Source organism: Pseudophryne corroboree, chromosome 5, assembly GCF_028390025.1.
Source record: "Pseudophryne corroboree isolate aPseCor3 chromosome 5, aPseCor3.hap2, whole genome shotgun sequence".
NCBI classification, from domain to species: Eukaryota; Metazoa; Chordata; class Amphibia; order Anura; family Myobatrachidae; genus Pseudophryne; species Pseudophryne corroboree.
In genome coordinates this window covers 115,168,193-115,195,288 of record NC_086448.1, presented here as the reverse complement: position 1 = coordinate 115,195,288, position 27,096 = coordinate 115,168,193, and the positions used below count along the sequence as shown (strand labels likewise).

General features: G+C 46.4%; 2 long non-coding RNA genes across 2 annotated transcripts in view; one reads left to right on the top strand and one right to left on the bottom strand.

Moving 5' to 3' along the window:
- Positions 1–17,421, bottom strand: part of LOC134928833 (uncharacterized) — a 46,893-nt gene extending 29,472 nt beyond the window's left edge. The window contains exon 1 of the long non-coding RNA XR_010178046.1: positions 17,026–17,421. This is a non-coding gene — a long non-coding RNA (uncharacterized LOC134928833). The remainder of the gene's footprint in view (positions 1–17,025) is intronic.
- Positions 17,101–26,447, top strand: LOC134928832 (uncharacterized). Its single transcript, XR_010178045.1, has 3 exons — positions 17,101–17,513; positions 17,754–17,932; positions 26,005–26,447. It is a non-coding gene; the product is annotated as an uncharacterized LOC134928832 (long non-coding RNA).
- The last annotated feature ends 649 nt before the right edge of the window (positions 26,448–27,096 follow it).

Below are 27,096 nucleotides of genomic sequence, written 5' to 3'. Positions count from 1 at the left end.
AATCCTTTTCTCTTAGTCCGTAGAGGATGCTGGGGTCACAATAAGAACCATGGGGTACAGACGGGATCCGCAGGAGACATGGGCACTTTAAGACTTTCAAAGGGTGTGAACTGGCTCCTCCCTCTATGCCCCTCCTCCATGACTCCAGGTTAAGGAACTGTGCCCAGGGAGACGGACATTTCGAGGAAAGGAGTTATTGTTAAACCAAGGTGAGCATCTTACCAGCTCACACCTCAAGCATGCCGCAGAACGTGGCATTCAACAGAATACAAGCCAACGGCATGAACAATTGCAGCACATGCTGACCAGAACCGTACACAACCTACACACTAACTGCAGATACAATACGCACTGGGACGGGCGCCCAGCATCCTCTAAGGGTTTACCGGTAGGTATTAAAATCGTATTTTCTCATACGTCCTAGAGGATGCTGGGGTCATAATAAGAACCATGGGGTTATACCAATGCTCTAGAACGGGCGGGAGAGTGCGGACGACTCTGCAGCACCGAATGACCAAACTTGAGGTCAACGTCGGGCAAGGTATCAACTTGTAAAACCTAGCCAAAGTGTTTTTTAAATAGTTGCTCTGCAAAGTTGCAATGCCGAGATCCACCGGGCATCCGCCCAGGAAGCGCCCACCTTTCTAGTAAATTTGGTCCTTCACCTATTTCGGCAGCGGCAATCCTGCCGTGGAATGAGCATGCCGAACCGTACCACAGATCCAGCGTGCAACGGTCTGCTTGGAAGCAGGACACCCAATCTTGTTGGGAGCAAACAGGACAAACAGAGCCTGTTTTCCTAAACTGAGCCATTCTGGCGACATCATTTTTAAAACTCTGACCACATTCAGAGACCTTGACTCCGCGAAGGCGTCCGTAGCCACTGGAACCACAATAGGTTGATACATGTGGAAAGAAGAAAACCACCTTCGGTAGAAATTGTTGACGAGTTCCCAACCCTGCTCTATCTTCATGGAAGATCAAATAAGGGCTCTTGTGAGACAAGGCCGCTAACTCAGACACCCGCCTTGCCGATGACCACTTTCCAAGTGAGGAATTTCAACTCCACCTTACGTAAAGGTTCAAACCAATGTGATTGAAGGAACTGCAACACCATATTAAGATCCCATGGTGCCACTGAGGACACAAATGGAGGTTGGATGTGTAACACACCCTTCACTAAAGTCTGAACTTCTGGAAGGGAGGCCAATTGATTTTAATTGAGCCCAATTTTAGGCTCGCATCCACACCTGCTTGCAGAAAACTGAGAAAACGTCCTAGCTGTACTCTGCCGTAGGAGCCTTCTTGGATTTACACCAAGAAACATATTTTCTCCAAAACGGTGGCAATGATTAGATGTTACCCCTTGTTTAGCCTCAATAAATGTGAGAAAGACTTCCCTGGGAATACCCTTACAGGCTAGGATTTGGTGTTCAACTGCCATGTCGTCAAGCGTAGCGGCGGCAAGTCCTAATACACGCACGGCCCTTACTGCAACAGGTCCTCGCGCACAGAAAGAGGTCAGGGATCTCCTATGAGTAATTCCTGAGATCTGGCTACCAAACTCTCCTTGCTCAGTCTGGGACAATGAGGATCGCTCGAATATCTATACTTTTTATGATCCCAGAACTTTTGGAATGAGGGAAAACGGAGGGAATACATATACCAACTGAAAATACCCACTGTGTCATCAGTGCATTCACTGTTATTGCCTGAGGGCCCCTTGACCTGGAACTCTGAAGCTTCTTGTTGAGACGAGATGCCATCATATCTATTTGAGGAAACCCCAACGACATGTCACCTCTTCGAAGACTACTTGGAGGAGGCCCCCCTCCCCCGGATGGAGATCGTGGCTGCTGAGGAAGTCTGCTTCCCAGTTGCCCCCTTTTGGAATGAATATCACTTGTATGTTTTTCTGCCCAGCGGAAAATCCTCGTGGCTTCTACCATTGCTGCTCTGCTTTTCATTTGTAGAAAGCCGTTGTAAACGGCCCTTAACTCCAGACCGTTTATGTGGAGACAAGTTTCCTGACTTGACAATCTTCCTTGGAAGTTTTCCCCCTGTGTGACTGCCCCCCAGCCTCGGAAGCTTGCATCCGTGGTCACTAGGAACCGGTCCTGGACCCCGAACCTGCGCCCCTCTAGGAGGTGAGAACTGCACAGCCACCACAGGAGTGAGATTCTGGTCTTGGAAGACAGGATTATCTTCCGGTGTATGTGTAGGTGGGATCCGGACCACTTGTCCAGCAGGTCCCACTGGAACACTCTGGCATGGAACCTGCCAAACTGAAAGGCCTCGTAGGCTTCAACCATCTATTTCAGCAACCGAATGCATTGATGGATTGACACTCTTACTGGTCTCAGAATTTGTTTGACCAGACTCTGGATCTCCAGAGCCTTTTCCACTGGGAGAAAAACTCTCTGTAGTTCTGTGTCCAGTATTATTCCCAAAAACGACAACCGCGTCGTAGGGACCCACTTTGAATTTGGCAAGTTCAAGAGCCAACCATGTTGTTGAAGAAACTGTCAGGGAGAGTGCAATGTTTTGCACCAACTGGTCCCTGGATCTCGCCTTTATCAGGAGATCTTCCAAGTACGGGATAATTGTGACTCTAGCGAAGGAGAATCATCATTACCGCCATCACCCCGAAATTGGTAATGACAATCTTGAATTGCAAACCTCAGGTAAGCTTAATGCGGAGGAAAATGTAAGTAGGCATCCTCTATGTCTACTGAAACCATGAAAAACTCCTTTTTTCAGACTGGAGATCACTGCCCTCAGAGATTCCATTTTGAATTTGAATTTCTTTAAGTAGAAATTGAGATTTCAGATTTAGGATTGGTCTGACCGAGCCATCTGGTTTCGGGACCACAAAGAGGCTTGAATAAAAACCTTCTCCCTGTTGTGACAGGAAAAACCAGGACAATGACCTGATTCCGACACCACCTTTGTATTGCGTCGCATACTACCTCCCTGTCCGGAGAAGAATTGGTAAGGCCGATTTGAAAAATCGGTGAGGGGGAATGTCTTGAAACTCCAGTTTGTACCTTTGGGACACTATTTGTAAAAAACCACGGGCCCAGGTCCGAACACATCCAGGACTGACTGAAGAGTTTTAGACGTGGACCCACCGGTGTGGGTTCCCGCAAGAGAGTCCCAGCGTCATGCGGTGGATGTGTCAGAAGCAGAGGATGATTTCTGCTCCTGTGCTCTTGAAGAGGCTGCGGACCTCTTCCCTCTTCACTTTCCTCTACCTGCAAAGAAAGAGGAATCTGTATCTATTGGGCCGAACTGACTGCATCCGACTATGATGCGTCATCATCCGTTGTGAGGGAACATAGGGCAATAAGGTAGACTTACCTGCGGCAGCTGCCGAGATCACATTAACTAGGGCGTCAGCAAACCCGGCTTCACCTTCATAGGGAAGAGACTCCATATCTACTCGGAGTCAGCATCAGCATTCCATTGGTGAATCCACAACGCCCTCCTAGCCGAGACCGCCATGGAATTGGCCCGTGAACCCAAGAGTCCTATATCCCTTGCAGTCTCACGTAAGTATGCTGCAGTATCCTTAATATGACCCAACATAAGGAGTATCCCATCTCTCCCCAGGGTATCTATATCAGATGACAAGGCATCCGACTATTTTTGAATACTACTACTCACCCATGTGCATGTAATGGTAGGTCTAAACAACGTACGCGTGGACACATACTAGAATATAACGTCGCCTCCTGCATATGATCCACTGGATTTGTGACAGGGCCCCGTGCAGAACAGGTGGTTACTCCCACTTTATTCTGTCTGCGGCGGGAAAGGAATAAACAAATCGGAATCCTCTTGGGGATTTAAAACCACCTTGTCAGGGCTGACCCAGACTTTCTCAAACAGAGCGTTCAGTACATGAGATGGAGGAACGTTACCTCAGCTTTTATTATAAATTTATATATATATATATATATATAGTAAACAAAATAATCTGCGGCACTCGAGGTCTTAGATGAAAGTTGATTATATTTGAAACATCAGTAAAAGTACATCGACGTTTCGGGGACTTTAACCCCTTTGTCAAGATGTGAGCACCTGCTCACATCTTGACAAAGGGGTTAAAGTCCCCGAAACGTCGATGTACTTTTACTGATGTTTCAAATATAATCAACTTTCATCTAAGACCTCGAGTGCCGCAGATTATTTTGTTTACTATTGGACTTTACACTGAGGGCACCGGGGCAGCTTTGGACCTTTGACCGAGTGCCGGGCTGAATTTCAACGTGTATATATATATATATATATATATATATACACATATATATAGACCCTTTTGTCAGGACCAGCAGGGTCCTCAGTGACGTTAATACGCCCTTACTATACACTAAACATGTACTGAATGCTCTTTTTTTTTTTTTTTTTTTTGTGGATCTAATCAGGAAACGCTATGGTCGACCTAGGAATAAGTAACCGTGTCGGTATCAGGGAGTAGTAACTGGGCAAAATAACATTTTTGCGACCCCGAGGGGTTTGAGGGAAAAATAGATATGAACATGACATCCTCCATAGATATTTCTGCGTCTGTGTCTGGTACACAGAATCGTGCAACCTTACTCTGATATGAATCACATTATCATGCAAATTTTCACCCAGTCAGATATTGGTGGTGCCGACAGGGCCACCCACATATGTCTGTGTCCGTAATATAGTTCCCTCTTGGGATTTTTATTCACATTAGCATTCAAAGCACTTACCCAATCAGGAGACGGCGGTGCCGACAGGGTCACTCCCACAGCCGTTTGTGTGGGAAGAGCACTCAGCCTCATACATGCCAACACACGTGTCCCAAACACCCACAGACACACCGGGTATATAGGGGCCAGACTAAAGAATGCCCCAGACCTGCAGCGCTTTTATATTAAATGTATATTGCACCAATATTACTCTGACCCCCCCCCCCCGTTTTTCACCCTGATTTTTATTCAGAAGTGTGAGGAAGGACCAGCGTCTCTGCAGCCTGCTGTAGCGGAAAATGGCGCTGAGATGTGTGAGCTGTGAGGACAAAGCCCTGCCCCCTTCAGTCCCACTTTCTTGAAATATATATTTATACTGGCGAGGGTTAGGACAGTGCCTAGGCACTCATGTCCCCTTTTGCCAGTTTATTTTGAGGCTTTTATGATGCCCAGGGCGCCACCCCCCCCTGCACCCTGTAGTGCTGCTGTGTGTGTGGGAGCATGGCGCGCAGCGTGCGATCGCTGTGTGGTACCTCAGAATGCCGTCACTGAAGTCTACTTGATCTTCTTCTACTCACCTGTCTACTGACTTCTGGCTCTGTAAGGGGGGTAACAGCTGGCTCTGGGAACGAGCATCTAGGCGTACCTAGCGATCAAACCCTAAGGAGCTAATGGTGTCCTGTAGCCAGAAGCAGAGCCTTTGAACTCACTGGAAGTAGGTCATACTTCTCTCCCCTTAGTCCCACGAAGCAGGGAGACTGTTGCCAGCAGTCTCCCTGAAAATAAAAAACCTAACAAAAGTCTTTTTCCGAGAAACTCAGTAGAGCTCATCAGAGTGCATCCAGTCTGCCTGGGCACAATTCTAAAACTGGAGTCTGGAGGAGGGGCATAGAGGGAGGAGCCAGTTCACACCCTTTGAAAGTCTTAAAGTGCCCATGTCTCCTGCAGATCCCGTCTATACCCCATGGTTCTTATTGTGACCCCAGCATCCTCTAGGACGTATGAGAAAGGGGTATTAGTCATACCTCCCATACTATTCCTTTACATTGGGACACTCATGAATTACCCAGGTTCTCTGGCTGATTAAACCCAGCTGGCATGCAGACTTCAAATCATGCAGCCACAGAACCTGTGTAATTCATGAGTGTCCCGGTTTGAAAGGATGGTATGGTAAGCCTACTTAGAATACAAATGCAATAAGCCAATGTCATACCTCCCAACTGTCCCGATTTTCACGGGACAGTCCCGTTTTTTGGGGACTGTCCCTCTGTCCCACCCGCGGGCAGCAGTGTCCCTCGGTGGGGGGGGCACAGCATCTATTCAGTGGAGTCAGAGGGAGAGGGGGCATGCCAGCGGCTCACAGAGCGCCGGACATGCCCCCTCACTGATGAAAACGGGGGCATGGCTCGCGATCGCTGGTCCTCCAGTGAAGCCATGCCCCTTTTCTTAGGCCACAACCCTTTTCCCAAAACGCTGCGCGTGTGTCCCTCTTTGTGAGGATAAAAAGTTGGGAGGTATGCAATGTTATGCACAAGATGTGTGAAGTTTATTAGTACAAGCAAATAATTTACTTATTTCTCACAGTCAGTCAGTGTTTGTTTGTTTGTTTTTGATGACTATCACATATTTGGGGTAATTCCAAGTTGATCGCAGCATCAAGTTTGATAGCAATTGGGCAAAACCATGTGCACTGCAGGAGAGGCAGATATAACATGTGCAGAGAGAGTTAGATTTGGGTGTGGTGTGTTCAATCTGCAATCTAAATTGCAGTGTAAAATAAAGCAGCCAGTATTTACTAGAGATGAGCGCCGGAAATTTTTCGGGTTTTGTGTTTTGGTTTTGGGTTCGGTTCCGCGGCCGTGTTTTGGGTTCGACCGCGTTTTGGCAAAACCTCACCGAATTTTTTTTGTCGGATTCGGGTGTTTTTTTCAAAAAACCCTAAAAAACAGCTTAAATCATAGAATTTGGGGGTCATTTTGATCCCAAAGTATTATTAACCTCAAAAACCATAATTTACACTCATTTTCAGTCTATTCTGAATACCTCACACCTCACAATATTATTTTTAGTCCTAAAATTTGCACAGAGGTCGCTGTGTGAGTAAGATAAGCGACCCTAGTGGCCGACACAAACACCGGGCCCATCTAGGAGTGGCACTGCAGTGTCACGCAGGATGTCCCTTCCAAAAAACCCTCCCCAAACAGCACATGACGCAAAGAAAAAAAGAGGCGCAATGAGGTAGCTGACTGTGTGAGTAAGATAAGCGACCCTAGTGGCCGACACAAACACCGGGCCCATCTAGGAGTGGCACTGCAGTGTCACGCAGGATGGCCCTTCCAAAAAACCCTCCCCAAACAGCACATGACGCAAAGAAAAAAAGAGGCGCAATGAGGTAGCTGACTGTGTGAGTAAGATAAGCGACCCTAGTGGCCGACACAAACACCGGGCCCATCTAGGAGTGGCACTGCAGTGTCACGCAGGATGGCCCTTCCAAAAAACCCTCCCCAAACAGCACATGACGCAAAGAAAAAAAGAGGCGCAATGAGGTAGCTGACTGTGTGAGTAAGATAAGCGACCCTAGTGGCCGACACAAACACCGGGCCCATCTAGGAGTGGCACTGCAGTGTCACGCAGGATGGCCCTTCCAAAAAACCCTCCCCAAACAGCACATGACGCAAAGAAAAATAAAAGAAAAAAGAGGTGCAAGATGGAATTGTCCTTGGGCCCTCCCACCCACCCTTATGTTGTATAAACAGGACATGCACACTTTAACCAACCCATCATTTCAGTGACAGGGTCTGCCACACGACTGTGACTGATATGACGGGTTGGTTTGGACCCCCCCCAAATAAGAAGCAATTAATCTCTCCTTGCACAAACTGGCTCTACAGAGGCAAGATGTCCACCTCATCATCATCCTCCGATATATCACCGTGTACATCCCCCTCCTCACAGATTATCAATTCGTCCCCACTGGAATCCACCATCTCAGCTCCCTGTGTACTTTGTGGAGGCAATTGCTGCTGGTCAATGTCTCCGCGGAGGAATTGATTATAATTAATTTTAATGAACATCATCTTCTCCACATTTTCTGGATGTAACCTCGTACGCCGATTGCTGACAAGGTGAGCGGCGGCACTAAACACTCTTTCGGAGTACACACTTGTGGGAGGGCAACTTAGGTAGAATAAAGCCAGTTTGTGCAAGGGCCTCCAAATTGCCTCTTTTTCCTGCCAGTATAAGTACGGACTGTGTGACGTGCCTACTTGGATGCGGTCACTCATATAATCCTCCACCATTCTTTCAATGTTGAGAGAATCATATGCAGTGACAGTAGACGACATGTCCGTAATCGTTGTCAGGTCCTTCAGTCCGGACCAGATGTCAGCATCAGCAGTCGCTCCAGACTGCCCTGCATCACCGCCAGCGGGTGGGCTCGGAATTCTGAGCCTTTTCCTCGCACCCCCAGTTGCGGGAGAATGTGAAGGAGGAGATGTTGACAGGTCGCGTTCCGCTTGACTTGACAATTTTCTCACCAGCAGGTCTTTCAACCCCAGCAGACTTGTGTCTGCCGGAAAGAGAGATCCAAGGTAGGTTTTAAATCTAGGATCGAGCACGGTGGCCAAAATGTAGTGCTCTGATTTCAACAGATTGACCACCCGTGAATCCTTGTTAAGCGAATTAAGGGCTCCATCCACAAGTCCCACATGCCTAGCGGAATCGCTCCGTGTTAGCTCCTCCTTCAATGTCTCCAGCTTCTTCTGCAAAAGCCTGATGAGGGGAATGACCTGACTCAGGCTGGCAGTGTCTGAACTGACTTCACGTGTGGCAAGTTCAAAGGGCATCAGAACCTTGCACAACGTTGAAATCATTCTCCACTGCACTTGAGACAGGTGCATTCCACCTCCTATATCGTGCTCAATTGTATAGGCTTGAATGGCCTTTTGCTGCTCCTCCAACCTCTGAAGCATATAGAGGGTTGAATTCCACCTCGTTACCACTTCTTGCTTCAGATGATGGCAGGGCAGGTTCAGTAGTTTTTGGTGGTGCTCCAGTCTTCTGTACGTGGTGCCTGTACGCCGAAAGTGTCCCGCAATTCTTCTGGCCACCGACAGCATCTCTTGCACGCCCCTGTCGTTTTTTAAAAAATTCTGCACCACCAAATTCAAGGTATGTGCAAAACATGGGACGTGCTGGAATTTGCCCATATTTAATGCACACACAATATTGCTGGCGTTGTCCGATGCCACAAATCCACAGGAGAGTCCAATTGGGGTAAGCCATTCTGCGATGATCTTCCTCAGTTGCCGTAAGAGGTTTTTAGCTGTGTGCGTATTCTGGAAAGCGGTGATACAAAGCGTAGCCTGCCTAGGAAAGAGTTGGCGTTTGCGAGATGCTGCTACTGGTGCCGCCGCTGCTGTTCTTGCGGCGGGAGTCCATACATCTACCCAGTGGGCTGTCACAGTCATATAGTCCTGACCCTGCCCTGCTCCACTTGTCCACATGTCCGTGGTTAAGTGGACATTGGGTACAACTGCATTTTTTAGGACACTGGTGAGTCTTTTTCTGACGTCCGTGTACATTCTCGGTATCGCCTGCCTACAGAAGTGGAACCTAGATGGTATTTGGTAACGGGGGCACACTGCCTCAATAAATTGTCTAGTTCCCTGTGAACTAACGGCGGATACCGGACGCACGTCTAACACCAACATAGTTGTCAAGGCCTCAGTTATCCGCTTTGCAGCAGGATGACTGCTGTGATATTTCATCTTCCTCGCAAAGGACTGTTGGACAGTCAATTGCTTACTGGAAGTAGTACAAGTGGGCTTACGACTTCCCCTCTGGGATGACCATCGACTCCCAGCAGCAACAACAGCAGCGCCAGCAGCAGTAGGCGTTACACGCAAGGATGCATCGGAGGAATCCCAGGCAGGAGAGGACTCGTCAGAATTGCCAGTGACATGGCCTGCAGGACTATTGGCATTCCTGGGGAAGGAGGAAATTGACACTGAGGGAGTTGGTGGGGTGGTTTGCGTGAGCTTGGTTACAAGAGGAAGGGATTTACTGGTCAGTGGACTGCTTCCGCTGTCGCCCAAAGTTTTTGAACTTGTCACTGACTTATTATGAATGCGCTGCAGGTGACGTATAAGGGAGGATGTTCCGAGGTGGTTAACGTCCTTACCCCTACTTATTACAGCTTGACAAAGGGAACACATGGCTTGACAAATGTTGTCCGCATTTCTGGTGAAATACTTCCACACCGAAGAGCTGATTTTTTTGGTATTTTCACCAGGCATGTCAACGGCCATATTCCTCCCACGGACAACAGGTGTCTCCCCGGGTGCCTGACTTAAACAAACCACCTCACCATCTGAATCCTCCTGGTCAATTTCCTCCCCAGCGCCAGCAAGACCCATATCCTCCTCATCCTGGTGTACTTCAACACTGACATCTTCAATCTGACTATCAGGAACTGGACTGCGGGTGCTCCTTCCAGCACTTGCAGGGGGCGTGCAAATGGTGGAAGGCGCATGCTCTTCACGTCCAGTGTTGGGAAGGTCAGGCATCGCAACCGACACAATTGGACTCTCCTTGTGGATTTGGGATTTCGAAGAACGCACAGTTCTTTGCGGTGCTTTTGCCAGCTTGAGTCTTTTCAGTTTTCTAGCGAGAGGCTGAGTGCTTCCATCCTCATGTGAAGCTGAACCACTAGCCATGAACATAGGCCAGGGCCTCAGCCGTTCCTTGCCACTCCGTGTGGTAAATGGCATATTGGCAAGTTTACGCTTCTCCTCCGACAATTTTATTTTAGGTTTTGGAGTCCTTTTTTTACTGATATTTGGTGTTTTGGATTTGACATGCTCTATACTATGACATTGGGCATCGGCCTTGGCAGACGACGTTGCTGGCATTTCATCGTCTCGGCCATGACTAGTGGCAGCAGCTTCAGCACGAGGTGGAAGTGGATCTTGATCTTTCCCTAATTTTGGAACCTCAACATTTTTGTTCTCCATATTTTAATAGGCACAACTAAAAGGCACCTCAGGTAAACAATGGAGATGGAAGGATACTAGTATACAATTATGGATGGACTGCCGAGTGCCGACACAGAGGTAGCTACAGCCGTGGACTATTGTACTGTACTGTGTCTGCTGCTAATATAGACTGGATGATAATGAGATGTAGTATGTATGTATAAAGAAGAAAGAAAAAAAAAACCACGGGTAGGTGGTATACAATTATGGATGGACTGCCGAGTGCCGACACAGAGGTAGCTACAGCCGTGGACTACCGTACTGTGTCTGCTGCTAATATAGACTGGTTGATAATGAGATGTAGTATGTATAAAGAAGAAAAAAAAAAAAACCACGGGTAGGTGGTATACAATTATGGACGGACTGCCGAGTGCCGACACAGAGGTAGCTACAGCCGTGGACTACCGTACTGTGTCTGCTGCTAATATAGACTGGTTGATAATGAGATGTAGTATGTATAAAGAAGAAAGAAAAAAAAAAACCACGGGTAGGTGGTATACAATTATGGACGGACTGCCGAGTGCCGACACAGAGGTAGCTACAGCCGTGGACTACCGTACTGTACTGTGTCTGCTGCTAATATAGACTGGATGATAATGAGATGTAGTATGTATAAAGAAGAAAGAAAAAAAAACCACGGGTAGGTGGTATACAATTATGGACGGACTGCCGAGTGCCGACACAGAGGTAGGTACAGCCGTGGACTACCGTACTGTACTGTGTCTGCTGCTAATATAGACTGGTTGATAAAGAGATGTAGTATGTATGTATAAAGAAGAAAGAAAAAAAAACCACGGGTAGGTGGTATACAATTATGGATGGACTGCCGAGTGCCGACACAGAGGTAGCTACAGCCGTGGACTACTGTACTGTGTCTGCTGCTAATATAGACTGGTTGATAAAGAGATGTAGTATGTATGTATAAAGAAGAAAGAAAAAAAAAACCACGGGTAGGTGGTATACAATTATGGACGGACTGCCGAGTGCCGACACAGAGGTAGCTACAGCCGTGGACTACCGTACCGTACTGTACTGTGTCTGCTGCTAATATAGACTGGTTGATAAAGAGATGTAGTATGTATGTATAAAGAAGAAAGAAAAAAAAACTACGGGTAGGTGGTATACAATTATGGATGGACTGCCGAGTGCCGACACAGAGGTAGCTACAGCCGTGGACTACTGTACTGTGTCTGCTGCTAATATAGACTGGTTGATAAAGAGATGTAGTATGTATGTATAAAGAAGAAAGAAAAAAAAACCACGGGTAGGTGGTATACAATTATGGATGGACTGCCGAGTGCCGACACAGAGGTAGCTACAGCCATGGACTACCGTACTGTACTGTGTCTGCTGCTAATATAGACTGGTTGATAAAGAGATGTAGTATGTATGTATAAAGAAGAAAGAAAAAAAAACCACGGGTAGGTGGTATACAATTATGGATGGACTGCCGAGTGCCGACACAGAGGTAGCTACAGCCGTGGACTACTGTACTGTGTCTGCTGCTAATATAGACTGGTTGATAAAGAGATGTAGTATGTATGTATAAAGAAGAAAGAAAAAAAAACCACGGGTAGGTGGTATACAATTATGGATGGACTGCCGAGTGCCGACACAGAGGTAGCTACAGCCGTGAACACCGTACTGTGTCTGCTGCGACTGGATGATAAATAATGATATAAAAAATATATATATATCACTACTGCAGCCGGACAGGTATATATTATATAATGACGGACCTGCTGGACACTGTCTGTCAGCAGAATGAGTTTTTTATAGAATAAAAAAAAAAACACCACACAAGTCACACGACGAGTGTTTAACTTTTTCAGGCAATCACAATATAGTATACTACTAACTATACTGGTGGTCAGTGTGGTCAGGTCACTGGTCAGTCACACTGGCAGTGGCACTCCTGCAGCAAAAGTGTGCACTGTTTAATTTTAATAATATGTACTCCTGGCTCCTGCTATAACCTATAACTGGCACTGCTCCCCAGTCTCCCCCACAATTATAAGCTGTGTGAGCACAGTCAGATATATACATAGATGATGCAGCACACTGGGCTGAGCAGTGCACACAGATATGGTATGTGACTGAGTCACTGTGTATCGTTTTTTTCAGGCAGAGAACGGATTATATTAAATAAAACTGCACTGTCTGGTGGTCACTGTGGTCAGTCACTACTAAACTCTGCACTCTCTACAGTACTCCTAAGCTCCAGTAAATCAAGTGTCTCTGTCTCAAATCAATCTCACTCTCTCTCTTCTAATCTAAATGGAGAGGACGCCAGCCACGTCCTCTCCCTATCAATCTCAATGCACGTGTGAAAATGGCGGCGACGCGCGGCTCCTTATATAGAATCCGAGTCTCGCGAGAATCCGACAGCGTCATGATGACGTTCGGGCGCGCTCGGGTTAACCGAGCAAGGCGGGAAGATCCGAGTCGCTCGGACCCGTGAAAAAAAACATGAAGTTCGGGCGGGTTCGGATTCCGAGGAACCGAACCCGCTCATCTCTAGTATTTACCCTGCACAGAAATAAAATAACCCACCCAAATCTAACTCTCTCTGCACATGTTATATCTGCCCCCCCTGCAGTGTACATGGTTTTGCCCAATTGCTAACAAACTTGATGCTGCGATCAACTCAGAATTACCCCCATTGTCCATTTACATAAATGTTTGTAACATGATTTTATGAGTTAGGAACGAAGCACTAGTAATATATATGAAATCTGCAGCTCTCTGGCTCCCTCTTGTGGCCAATGTAGTTTGTGTAATTATAGTTCAGATCAGTGCCAGCCGCAACATTCTACACCTTTACTTATATACTGTATTCATTGAGCCAGAGTTGAAAACTCACCTAATACATGAGATTTGCAGATTATCAAGATCAGAATATTCTGCTGCCAAAATGCATGACTGTTAAAAAAAATAAAAAAATCAGGCCAAAAATATACAGGAATACCAGCGCGCAGAGGCAGAACTCTGGGAGGCAACGGAGTCAGCTGCCGCCGGGCTCCTGCTTTGAAGGGGGGCACCTCTCCTCCTGTTCCGTGTGTTCAGTGACATTAATCAATTAAGTTAATTGACAGCAGCCGGTATCTCTTCCGTAGCCGACTTCCCCACTAGTCACTGCATCTTACAAATCACACCCTCTTTATTATAGATATACTGGAATCAGACACCTTACTGATGAAGCTATTTGCTCCTATAAAGGAAACATGAGAATTCTAACTATATGAAGTTATTTCTCTGACAATTACATGTAACTTCATATAGTTAGAATTCTCACACTTCCTATGCAAGAGCAGATATCTCCATCAGTAAGGTGCATGCTACCAGTGTAAAAGGTTGTGGGTTCTAATCCTGCATATGACACTTGCAAATTAATTGTCAGAGAAATAATCAGCATTGTGAGTGACTGAGCAGATCTATGTAGTGTGTGGTTGGACCCCTGCATAGATCTGCCTAGTTGCAACGGTTTTGTAGTAGCTTCATATAGTTAGAATTAGAGATGAGCGGGTTCGGTTTTACTCGGATCTCAAAATGGCATCTTATTGGCTCACGGATGATATATAGGGGGGCACCAATATTTTTCTTGCCTCCGGGCAACTGGGACAAACTCACGCCACTGCCAGCGCGCTACATATTGCAATAGAACTGGGGCATGAGCTGCAGTGATTATACATTATAGTTATACACCCTACAATAACTACACTGATTACTTGGACCAGGCCCTCAGAGATGTCACATGTTGATATAAAAATGAGAGAGACGGTAATTGAATGGCAACTACTAGAGATGTTTGTGTCTGATACGTGTGTCAAAGTGGATACATGGATACATCACACGTCTAAAACATATATAGAGAGAGCGAGAGGACATGGCCACACCTCCCTATCTTTGATCACAGGGCCTGTGGCCTCCCTCTACGGCCCTAGCTATCCCACATTACCTTGCAGTCACCATGTCGCAGTCACACTCCTTACATTTCTGCTTTTGTGTATATACATTTGATCTGAAACTGTATGAAGTGCTACTCAGACACATACGCAGATGAAGAACTTCGCTCCACTGCGTCTGACATTGGAGCTGTATTGTAGCAGGTGTAGCGATGAGGGAGTGAAGCCAGTGAGGGGGCATCAGTGGGCAGTCTTGCAAGCAGTTGTGCTGCAGTTGGCGCTGACTGCCCAGGTGCTGTGGCATCCAGCAGCAGTGGGTGGTCTCCCAGGCTGGATGCAGAGTCATGAAGAGGCGCCTGCAACTGATTAAGACAGCGGAGAGGACGGCATAGGAGGAATGATGTGGCTGGCTGGTAAATTAGTTTTTTAGTTAATTTGCGGTGGCAGATCGGGGCAGCTTACAAGGTATGAACAGCTGCTGCTGACCCTTTTTTTTTGTGTCCCTGATCTTCGGCCCCTCTGATCCTTGGGGCCCTATACAGATGTCCCCTTTGTCCCCCCTGTCGCCGAGCCTGCCTGTAGGCAACAATATCTGCAGGCGGTGTTGCCTAACAGTAGCCTATGGGCTTCTTATCACAATCTTCCTGAAAGGGAACTAATAGGTTCCCTCCCAGCATCCCCCGTGGCGTGCGGGTCATCGGGCGCATGCGCAGGAGGACTCCCGGGTCATAAACCCAGCAGTTCTTGTATTGCAAGTGGCAGCTCTTATCTGGACAGCTATCCTTTGTGATCACAATCACAGTTCTAGGTATATACTTGCTAAGTGGTGGGATGTATCGCATCCAAAATGTGATGCGTAGTACATCTTGCCCGTAGTGTGGTAGGAAGCAAAGTATTGTCATGTTCTCTAAGAGACAGTGTATGTCTGGTCAGAAGGGAAGACTGGTGCAGATGGCTAGCTTATATATATTGCACTATGTATAAATAGAATTCCCTGATTTTAAGTGAAATACAGATTGGAGTGTAATAGGTGTGTGCAGAGCATATATACGTATGGTAGTGTACAGTACAGGGACTACACACTGCTGAGTACAGCAATTGCCACACTACAACCCTACAACCCTCAACCCTTTCACTGACGACAGTCTCTTGCTACATATGTAGAACAATTTCTACTTTTGCAGGGCCTGATCACTGTAAGGCGCTCAGCACACAGCGCAAGGGGAAAAAACTCAAAAAACGCTCACTTCACGCAGCGGTGTAGTGAGTGATCTGACTAGATCTGACATTCATGCAGGCCAAAGTAGAGCCAGCAAGGGGCCGCGCATCGCTATCACTATGGGGTATACACATGGAGAGATCCGTGCTTAATTTCTTAGCAATCTAATCAGATTGCTTAGAATTTAAGCACACATCTCTTTATGTGTACCTCCTTAACTGTGTAGCAGCTGCCTGACGTCAGGGCTGGATTAAGGACCACATGGGCCTGGAGCTGAAAATGTTAAAGGGCCTATTGTGAGATGCAGAGGAGCTCTGATTCGTGTGGGTGGTGGAGGGGCCAGAGCCATGTGGGTGTATATAGCAGTGCCGTAACTAGACGTTTTAGCGGTGTGTGCAAGAAACAGCATCGGCGCCCCCACCCCCATATACATACAAGGGCCAGTGCGCGCCGCAGGCGCGTGCCAAAAATATAAGGGCATGGCTTCATGGGGAAGGGGCGTGGCCATCAAGCTCCCTTTTACACATTACGGCAGGCATAGCTCCCTTTTATACATTACGGCAGGCAGAGCCCCCTTTTACACAGTACGGCAGGCAGAGCTCCCTTTTACACATTACGGCAGGCAGAGCCCCCTTTTACACATTATGGCAGGCAGAGTCCCCCTTTTTTTATACATATGGCAGGCAGAGTCCCCATTTTTTACACATTAGGTGGGCAGAGTCACCTTTTTTACACAGTAGGCAGGCAGAGTCATCTTTTTTACACAGTAGGCAGGCAGAGTCCCCTATTTTACACATTAGGCAGGCAGAGTCCCCAATTTTTTAAAACATTATGGCAGGCAGTCCCCATTTTTTAAAAAACACTATGGCAGGCAGTCCCCATATTTACACATTATTGCAGGCAGTCCCCATTTAACAAAAAAAAAAAACATTATGGCAGGCAGTCCCCCTATTTACACTTTATGGCAGGCAGTCCCCATTTAAAGGAAAAAAAAACATTATGGCAGGCAGTCACCCTATTTACACATTATGGCAGGCAGTCCCCATTTAAAAAAAACAGAAACATTATGGCAGGGAGGGAGAGAGAGAGGAGAGAGAGAGAGAGAGAGAGAGGAGAGAGAGAGAGAGGGAGAGAGAGAGACTCACCTGTGACCTGGCATCCATCTGCTGTGTTAATTCGGCAGGCTGGCTGCAGAGAGAGGCAGAGACCCAGCAGCTGGCTGCAGTGCTCCCACAGAGGCGGCAGGAGACAGGCACCAGTGGGACTCGGAGCCCGGCGCTCAGAGTCCCTTCAGAGGTGGCGGCTCCGGCGGGAGACAGGGGGCACTGTGGCCAGGCCCAGCGCTACCCGCTCAGCAAAAGGATGCACAGCAGGTAGGCGCCAGCCAGGAGAGGCGCTCTCCCTGCTCTGCATCCCCGCTGCTACGCCGCCCTGGCCTGTCCCCTCTGCTGCTGCTGCCGGCTACTGTGCCTGAGGCTGTTACTGTCGTGTATGACAGGCAGCAGCCAGCACCGGCAGCTCAAAGCCTTCCTCGACCCCCTCCTATTGTGACAGAAAGGGGGCGGAGCTACACTGAGGGGCAGGGCTACACAAAGAAAATGGGGCGGAGCTACACAGGACCACCAGGCTGATGGTAAGAAAGTAAGGGAAACAGAGAGTGTGTTTATGAAAGTGTGTGTGTGAGTGTGTGTGGGTGGGTCGGTGGGTGTGCTCTCATAATGTGTTGTTGTGGGTCTTCATAGTAGTGATTAACAACATGCTTTACTAGGTAATACACTTACAGCTTATCCTACTAAGTTAATAGCATTTACATTACAGTAATGTGTTACTAGTACCTACAAAATAGATATATCTGCTTTTTGATACAATACAGTATAATCTCTCATGCACATATGGAGCATGCACAGTGGAGGTCGGGACGCCCTCGGTTGCCTGGATACCAGATGACATCACTTCCTGGTCACCTGGCCCAGGAGCTTACCGTAAGTCCTGTCCGAGGCCAGCTCCCGCCGGACAGCAACGCAAACTTACAGACACAAGAATACTTATAAGGTGAGATTGTTGCACCGTTATGTTTGTTTGGTTCACAGCATACAGCCATGAAAAGAGCGCCCTGTGTGGTGCTGAGACATTGGCAAGCTATGCCATTATGGAATTTATGATTCACTAAAGCTTTACTTTTTTTTCATCAGTCCTTTGAGTGCCGCCTGGTTCTTACATATTGAGAGTGGGTAAAAGACAACTCCTCTCTATAGGACCACACACACATACACACACATATATATATATATATATATTGGAAACAAAAACAGCCGGCACTCATAGAGACTCTATGAAATAACTTGACACAGCACAGCAGCTATAGTCAACGTTTCAGGACTAAATCCTTTTATCAAGACCAGATATATATATATATATATATATATATATATATATATATAATAGACAACACGGAATGGCACTCCCAATGTATACAGATGTAGTTTGCTCCGGTGCCCTGCGTCAGTCACAGCTGAGAGATACAATCACAAAACCGCTGGCACTCGTAGAGACTCATAAAGAAAACACAGATGCTGTAGCTTTAAGTCAACGTTTCAGGGCTATGCCCTTTTGTCAAGACCAACTATACATACAGAAAAGAAAAATATTTATACATTACCAGTGTCACCTCGTGTGCAGACGACCGCCGCTCTACGGGAGACCCGCTGACGTCATGGGCGCGCGCCGGCGACCCGGCGTCTCCAGGGGGTGTGGTATTAAAAATTGTGTAACCCGTCACCATGGGGACAAGTGTAAGGGTACTGGAAAGAGACAAATGGAACAGCCACGAGTAAATAGAGAGCACGATGTGGGGAAAAAAGCAATATAATCAACATAAAGAAATAGCAGCAATGTCAATAATCAGAGACTCAACTGTGCAGAATGAAACACAGACATAGGAATGTAAAGCATGCTGATACCACAGGCCCTGATATAATGAACAGATACAAAGTGATACAAGCATGAATGCATCTGCTGATAAACGTAAGGGGCTGATGATGGAACTAATGCAAAAGGCTATGCAATGGGGACTATGAGAAAAATTCACAGATATATTAATGGCTCATAAAAAACATGTGTAGGATAGCATGTCATTCAAACCAAAAGGTTTGACCGTTTGAAGGGTATGTATCCAGCGGGCTTCCCTTTGTAATAAAAGACGACCGCGGTTACCACCCCTAGAGTTATCAGGAACTCCATCAATTATCTTGTAGCGGATGGAGGCAAGATTATGTTGAAATTCTTTAAAATGACGGGCGACGGGTTGGTCGTACCCGCGTCCTTCCAATGCGGCCCGTATACTGGAGCGATGTAAGGCAATGCGCTCCTTGAATTGTCGTATTGTCTTGCCTATGTACAGGAGCCCACACGGGCATTTGATGTAATATATAACATATCGACTGAAACAGGTAAATGATTGAGTAATGCTGAACCTTTTGCCAGATCTAGGGTGGTAAAAAGAATCGCCAGTCTCCAGGCTGCTGCAAGTAGTGCAACCCAAGCACTTGTAGTTGCCTGCTTTGCGTGAAAGAAAGTGCGTTGGCACTGTAGGTTTCATCCTTGTGATGTCATTGTGGACCACAATATCCTTAATGTTTTTTCCTCTACGGAATGACGGTAGGATCCTAGACTTGGCCAGTCTTGGCAGCTGCTTATCATGTGATATAATGGGCCATAGACGTTTTGCCGTTTTCATAGCTGTAGCGCTAAAGGCAGAGAAATCTTGTGGCCAAGGGATCCGATCCTGTTGCTGCCCTTTAATCGTAGTGTGTAAAAGGTTCATACGGTCCTGTGACAGTGCTCTCTCCTTAGCTTTCTTCAAGTGATGCCATTTATAACCTCTATTGAGGAATTTACGCGACATTTGGTCGATATGAGAGATGGCATCTAGGCGGTCACTACAAATTCGTAGGATTCTGATGAATTGGGAATACGGCAAGCCCCACTTTAGTGCTGGAGGGTGGAAACTGGCTGCATGCAGCGAGGTGTTTCTGTCCGTAGGTTTTACGAATAAAGAGGTATGGAGCCTGTGAGCCTCATCCTGTGTGATCGAGACATCGAGATAATTAATTTGCTCAAAGCTAGTAGTAAAGGTGAATTTTAATGGATGCATCCATTGTGTTGATGTCCTGCATAGCCTTAGTAAAGTTATCCTCAGTGTCAGCCCATAGTATAAAGATATCATCGATATAGCGAAAATAGGCCTTAATTTTCTGTGCTACAGCCGGGTTTGACAAAAACAAATCTTGTTCCACCTCGCACATAAATAGGTTGACTAGGCTCGGAGCCACGCAAGACCCCATTGCGCATCCGGACCTTTGTAGATAGATGCGACCATCAAACATGAAATAGTTGTGGGTTAGGGTCAGTTCAAGCAACTGGATGAAGAAGTCGATATCTGGGCCTGTGTAGTTATTGTTGCACGAAATAGCCCTTTTAATAGCCTGCAGACCGCGTTGGTGCGGAATGTTGGTATAGAGACTGACCACATCGACCGTGCACATCAGGAGTCTCTCTGGAAGTGGAGTAAGAGTAGCCAACTTAGAAAGAAATGCTGTAGTGTCCTTGAGGCAGGTGGTTTGATCTTGTACCACAGGCTGGAGGAAGTGGTCTAAGTATTTGGACACCATGTAGTACAAGGAGTCACGAGCCGCAATTATCGGGCGCCCAGGGGGGCTGGTAGGGTTCTTGTGGAGCTTCGGTATGGTATAGAGATCCTGTGTGAGTGCTTCTTTCACTTTATTGTTGATAAGGTGTTCCAGGACTGCCTGCTGTAGGATATCGTCCAGCTCCCTTTTGTATGCCACAGTGGGATCAGTTGGTAGTAGTGCATAAGTAGCACTGTCCTGGAGTTGGGTGTAGACTTCACATTTGTATGCGGTGAGGTCCTGGACGACCCCCCCCCCCCCCTGCCGCCTTTGTCGGCAAGGCGTATAACTATGTCTGTATATGTGCCTAGATTTTTCAGTGCCTTGTACTCAGAATTGCTCAGGTTGCCCTTTTGGAGGACAAGTTGCATGTCCATATTGTCATACATGTTACTCATGTGATTGACAAAGCATTGTGGTACAAGATCAAACCACCTGCCTCAAGGACACTACAGCATTTCTTTCTAATGTGCACGGTCGATGTGGTCAGTCTCTATACCAACATTCCGCACCAACGCGGTCTGCAGGCTATTAAAAGGGCTATTTCGTGCAACAATAACTACACAGGCCCAGATATCGACTTCTTCATCCAGTTGCTTGAACTGACCCTAACCCGCAACTATTTCATGTTTGATGGTCGCATCTATCTACAAAGGTCCGGATGCGCAATGGGGTCTTGCGTGGCTCCGAGCCTAGTCAACCTATTTATGTGTGAGGTGGAACAAGATTTGTTTTTGTCAAACCCGGCTGTAGCACATAAAATGAAGGCCTATTTTCGCTATATCGATGATATCTTTATACTATGGGCTGACACTGAGGATAACTTTACTAAGGCTATGCAGGACATCAACACAATGGATGCATCCATTAAATTCACCTTTACTACTAGCTTTGAGCAAATTAATTATCTCAATGTCTCGATCACACAGGATGAGGCTCACAGGCTCCATACCTCTTTATTCGTAAAACCTACGGACAGAAACACCTCGCTGCATGCAGCCAGTTTCCACCCACCAGCACTAAAGTGGGGCTTGCCGTATTCCCAATTCATCAGAATCCTACGAATTTGTAGTGACCGCCTAGATGCCATCTCTCATATCGACCAAATGTCGCGTAAATTCCTCAATAGAGGTTATAAATGGCATCACTTGAAGAAAGCTAAGGAGAGAGCACTGTCACAGGACCGTATGAACCTTTTACAGACTAAGATCAAAGGGCAGCAACAGGATCGGATCCCTTGGCCATAAGATTTCTCTGCCTTTAGCGCTACAGCTATGAAAACGGCAAAACGTCTATGGCCCATTATATCACATGATAAGCAGCTGCCAAGACTGGCCAAGTCTAGGATCCTACCGTCATTCCGTAGAGGAAAAAACATTAAGGATATTGTGGTCCACAATGACATCACAAGGATGAAACCTACAGTGCCAACGCACTTTCTTTCACGCAAAGCAGGCAACTACAAGTGCTTGGGTTGCACTACTTGCAGCAGCCTGGAGACTGGCGATTCTTTTTACCACCCTAGATCTGGCAAAAGGTTCAGCATTACTCAATCATTTACCTGTTCCAGTCGATATGTTATATATTACATCAAATGCCCGTGTGGGCTCCTGTACATAGGCAAGACAATACGACAATTCAAGGAGCGCATTGCCTTACATCGCTCCAGTATACGGGCCGCATTGGAAGGACGCGGGTCTGACCAACCCGTCGCCCGTCATTTTAAAGAATTTCAACATAATCTTGCCTCCATCCGCTACAAGATAATTGATGGAGTTCCTGATAACTCTAGGGGTGGTAACCGCGGTCGTCTTTTATTACAAAGGGAAGCCCGCTGGATACATACCCTTCAAACGGTCAAACCTTTTGGTTTGAATGACATGCTATCCTACACATGTTTTTTATGAGCCATTAATATATCTGTGAATTTTTCTCATAGTCCCCATTGCATAGCCTTTTGCATTAGTTCCATCATCAGCCCCTTACGTTTATCAGCAGATGCATTCATGCTTGTTATCACTTTGTATCTGTTCATTATATCAGGGCCTGTGGTATCAGCATGCTTTACATTCCTATGTCTGTGTTTCATTCTGCACAGTTGAGTCTCTGATTATTGACATTGCTGCTATTTCTTTATGTTGGTTATATTGCTTTTTTCCCCACATCGTGCTCTCTATTTACTCGTGGCTGTTCCATTTGTCCCTTTCCAGTACCCTTACACTTGTCCCCATGGTGACGGGTTACACAATTTTTCATACCACGCCCCCTGGAGACGCCGGGTCGCCGGCGCCGGCGCGCGCCCATGACGTCAGCGGGTCTCCCGGAGAGCGGCGGTCGTCTGCACACGAGGTGTTACTGGTAATGTATAAATATTTTTCTTTTCTGTATGTATAGTTGGTCTTGATAAAAGGGCATAGCCCTGAAACGTTGACTTAAAGCTACAGCATCTGTGTTTTCTTTATGAGTCTCTACGAGTGCCAGCGGTTTTGTGATTGTATATATATATATATATATATATATATATATACACACACACACATACACATACATATATTTAGACAGCGTGTCGGTGCCACAATGGTTATTGGAATTCTTAGACAGAAGAAAAATATGATCAACGTTTCAAATTTACTTCATCATCAGGATGAAACGTTGATCATATTTTTCTGCTCTCTAAGAATTTAATTATCTGTTGTACCGCCGACATGCTGTCTGTACATTGGACCTCATGCCAGAGGATCTCCAAGATGGCATCTATGACTTTTTTACATAGCTTTGGGAGTGCTGCCTTTATGTGTATTTTATATATACAGGTTGAGTATCCCTTATCCAAAATGCTTGGGACCAGAAGTATTTTGGATATCGGATTTTTCCATATGTCAGAATAGCTGCATACCATAATGAAATATTGCGGGGATGGGACCTAAGTCTAAGCACAGAATGCATTTATATTTCATATACACCTTATACACACAGCCTAAAGGTCATTTAATACAATATTTTTAATACCTTTGTGTATTAAACAAAGTTTCTGTACATTGAGCCATCAGAAAACAAAGATTTCACTATCTCACTCTCACTCAAAAAATTCCGTATTTCGGAATATTCCGTATTTCGGACTATTTAGATATGGGATACTCAACCTATATATATATATATATATATATATATAAATATATATATATATTAGGGCCTATTAAGAATTACTGCCTCACAGCACTGAGGTTGGGTGTTCAATTCCCGCCGTGAACTTAACTGTGTGGAGTTTGTATATTCCACCCATGCTTGTGTGGGTTTCGTCCGGGTACTCAGGTTTCCTCCCACATTCCAAAAATATACTGGTAGGTTAATTGGCTCCTGACAAACCGTAACCCTAGTGTGTATGTGTGTGCGTGAACATATGGCAGACTAGATTGACCGAGTACAGTAGTTCTTATCTGCCGTCAAATTCTATGTTTCTATGTTACGGTGCCCATTATGTGTAAGGGGCGCTACTATTGTGGACATTATATGTATAATTGACACTACTGTGGACATTGTGTAAAAGAGGCACTACAGTGTAGTGTAAAATGAGTAAGAGGCACTACCGCTTGACGCGGCCTTTGTAAAGGGTACTACTATATAGTTTAACTTGTATAAGTGGTATTATTATCTAGCAAAACATGTATAAGGGGTACTACTCTGTATTGTAACGTGTATAAGGGGTACTACTGTGTAGCGTAATGTGTATAAGGGGTATGATGTAATGTGAATAAGATTGTGCTACTGTTTGGCGTAATTTGAATAGTACCGTTGTGTGGTGACGCCCCTTGGGAAACCATAATCCTTTTTGCGCCCTTTGGCGCACGCCTTCCCTATATTAACTATTAGAGGGAGGCCGCAAATTTGTAGTTTGCAGGGGGGTGCCGAACACCCTAGCACCGGCCCTATGGCTGCCGGTGCACTATACAAACATTACAAAATAATAATAATAATAATACAATTTGCAATATATAGCTGTTGCATAATAATAATAACCAGTGGAGTTTTAGTTCACGTATTGATCAGTGCATTTAAGCCTGCAGCCCCTGTCACGGGACCCCACTATACTGCAGGTCCCTAACAATCTCGGGGTTCAAGTCTAGAGTGTGGGTCTCCACAAAAAAACTTCAGCCAGAACCACCCCAAGGAAAGTGAAATGTGAGGAAACATGGGATAGATAGGAGCAGATATTGCATGTACAGTATTAGTGTTATAGGGGTGTAAAAATAAATGTGTTAAAATTGTTACATATATAAAAACAAATAATACAAGTGTTGGAGAGTGCTAAGGTAGGTATAACAGTGATGCCCTGTAGCAGCCCAGCCAAAGCCATTAAGGGGAACCTGTGCCCCAAAACTCACCCCACAACTGACATATTATATAAATTGGGTGACATCACCCACTGATAAAGTTCTGACAGACAAAACGCATCTGGGCGTGGCTTGATGCGAATGTGAATGGGCTGACATCACGGAGCCGGGGAGCTGTGAGTGTGGAGACGCCGGGGATTGCTGCTGGTGAACCCAGGTTCTAATTGAACACTGGGCCTAATTCAGACCTGATCGTAGATGTGCTTCCCTGACATGCAGGGGGACGCCCAGCACAGGGCTAGTCCGCCCCACATGTCAGGCCCGACCCCCCCGCACAAGTGCAAAAGAACAAAAGCATCGCACAGCGGCGATGCTATTGTTCTGGAGGTGTAGCTCATTACCAGCGCAGCTCCTGCGCGCTGGTAGGAGCTACTCGTTGCTGTGAGGGTCGCAGTGGCTGCGTGTGATGTCACGCAGCCGCCGCTGTCAATCAGGCAGAGGCGATCACAGGACTGAGACAGCCGTCAGCTATCTAGCATGTGCCAGCGCACTGCGGCACCAGCGCATGCCATACTTGCCGACATTCTGGCTGCTCTCTGCGGGAGAGAGCAGCCAGGTCGGCTCAGCAGGGGGGCAGGCTGTGACGTGGGGAGGAGGTGGACCGGAGGCGGGACGGGGGTGGAACAGGGGCGATCCCCGGCATTACACTGCAGGGGGCATGGCTATGATGACGCGCTTCAGCAAGAATCGCGTCATCAACTGCCCGGACCGCCCACTTTACACACTAAGTGGGCGGACGGGCAGGGTGACACCTGGTTCCGGGAGACTTGCCTGCTCTTCCGTGGGGCCGGGAGGGTCACCCGATTTTCGGGAGCCTCCCGGCCATTCCGGGAGAGTAGGCAAGTATGGCGCATGCACAGTTCAGACCTGATTGGCTGCTGTGCGAAAACGCACAGCACCGATCAGGTCTGAATTAGGCCCACTATGCGCTATTGTGATGTATTGTTATATATATCACCACGACGTTTGTGAGTGTTTATATATATCTTTTAGTAAAGCCTTTGATTCAGAAATACTACACTATTGTGTGCCTCCTAACCTTTAGGTACATATGAGGAAGCTGGCACTCACTAGACCAGCGAAACGCGTTGAGCTTTCCGTGTAGGACCACAGGTACCAGCACCCTATCCACTTCCTGGCGCTATTTGGACTTATCAGCATCCACTGGATCAAATTCCGACACAAGTTTTCCAACAGACCCGGATTTATCCCCAATTGCCATCTGGACTCCATTTGCTTGGGATTCCTAGGGGACCTCATCCGGAAGAAAGTCTGGTAAAAAGTTTCATACAAAACAACTTGTGGGCAAATGTGGATTAGTGTCCTAGCCAGGAACTGTGGACATTTGAATTGAAAGGGTTAATACTCTGTGATCTCCTACAGCGTTCATTTTATTCATGTGATTCATTTTTTAATGTAGTTGTTTTATCTTTGAGAGACAAGCTGAATCTCCTAGTTGAATTTATTAAAAATATATTTTATATTTTATGTATATATTCTGTTATTGAATTCCAGCCGGCACCAGTACATTTTCTTTTTCTTCTATATATATATTTGAGGGAACTGACCTTCCCTGTACAGGCTGCCGTTGACAGCGCACTCTATCTGTATATTGATATGGATATTTGACCCTGCGGGACAGGGGACTGGAGAGCGGCACCACAAACTAAAAATAAGCTAATACCTGGATCATTATGAACCTTCTTAACACTTTTTGCACATCAGAGATATTGGTTTTATTGATATATATATATATATATATATATATATATAGATATATATATATATATATATACATACAATGGTGGTCGGCACTCTATAATTGTATGCAGAAGTACCCAGGTGCCCTCCTGGGTGTATACACACAAAACAATACAATACTGGAGCCAGGCGGCACTCACGGGTCTCCTCCTCTCTTAAAGCACCACTACTCTAGACAATTATTCCACTGACAGTGTGACTTCTCCGCGGGTCATTTACAGAGATCAGTGGCTGTTGGGTTCCGCTCTGACTAGTTCTCAGGCAGTTCCACCAGAGTTGTGTCTTAGTTTTCCACATCATTCCTGTCTTACAGAGTTCTGTGTGTAACTTTCCCTAACTGTGGGCCTGATTCAGACCTGACTGCTGTTGTGTGAAA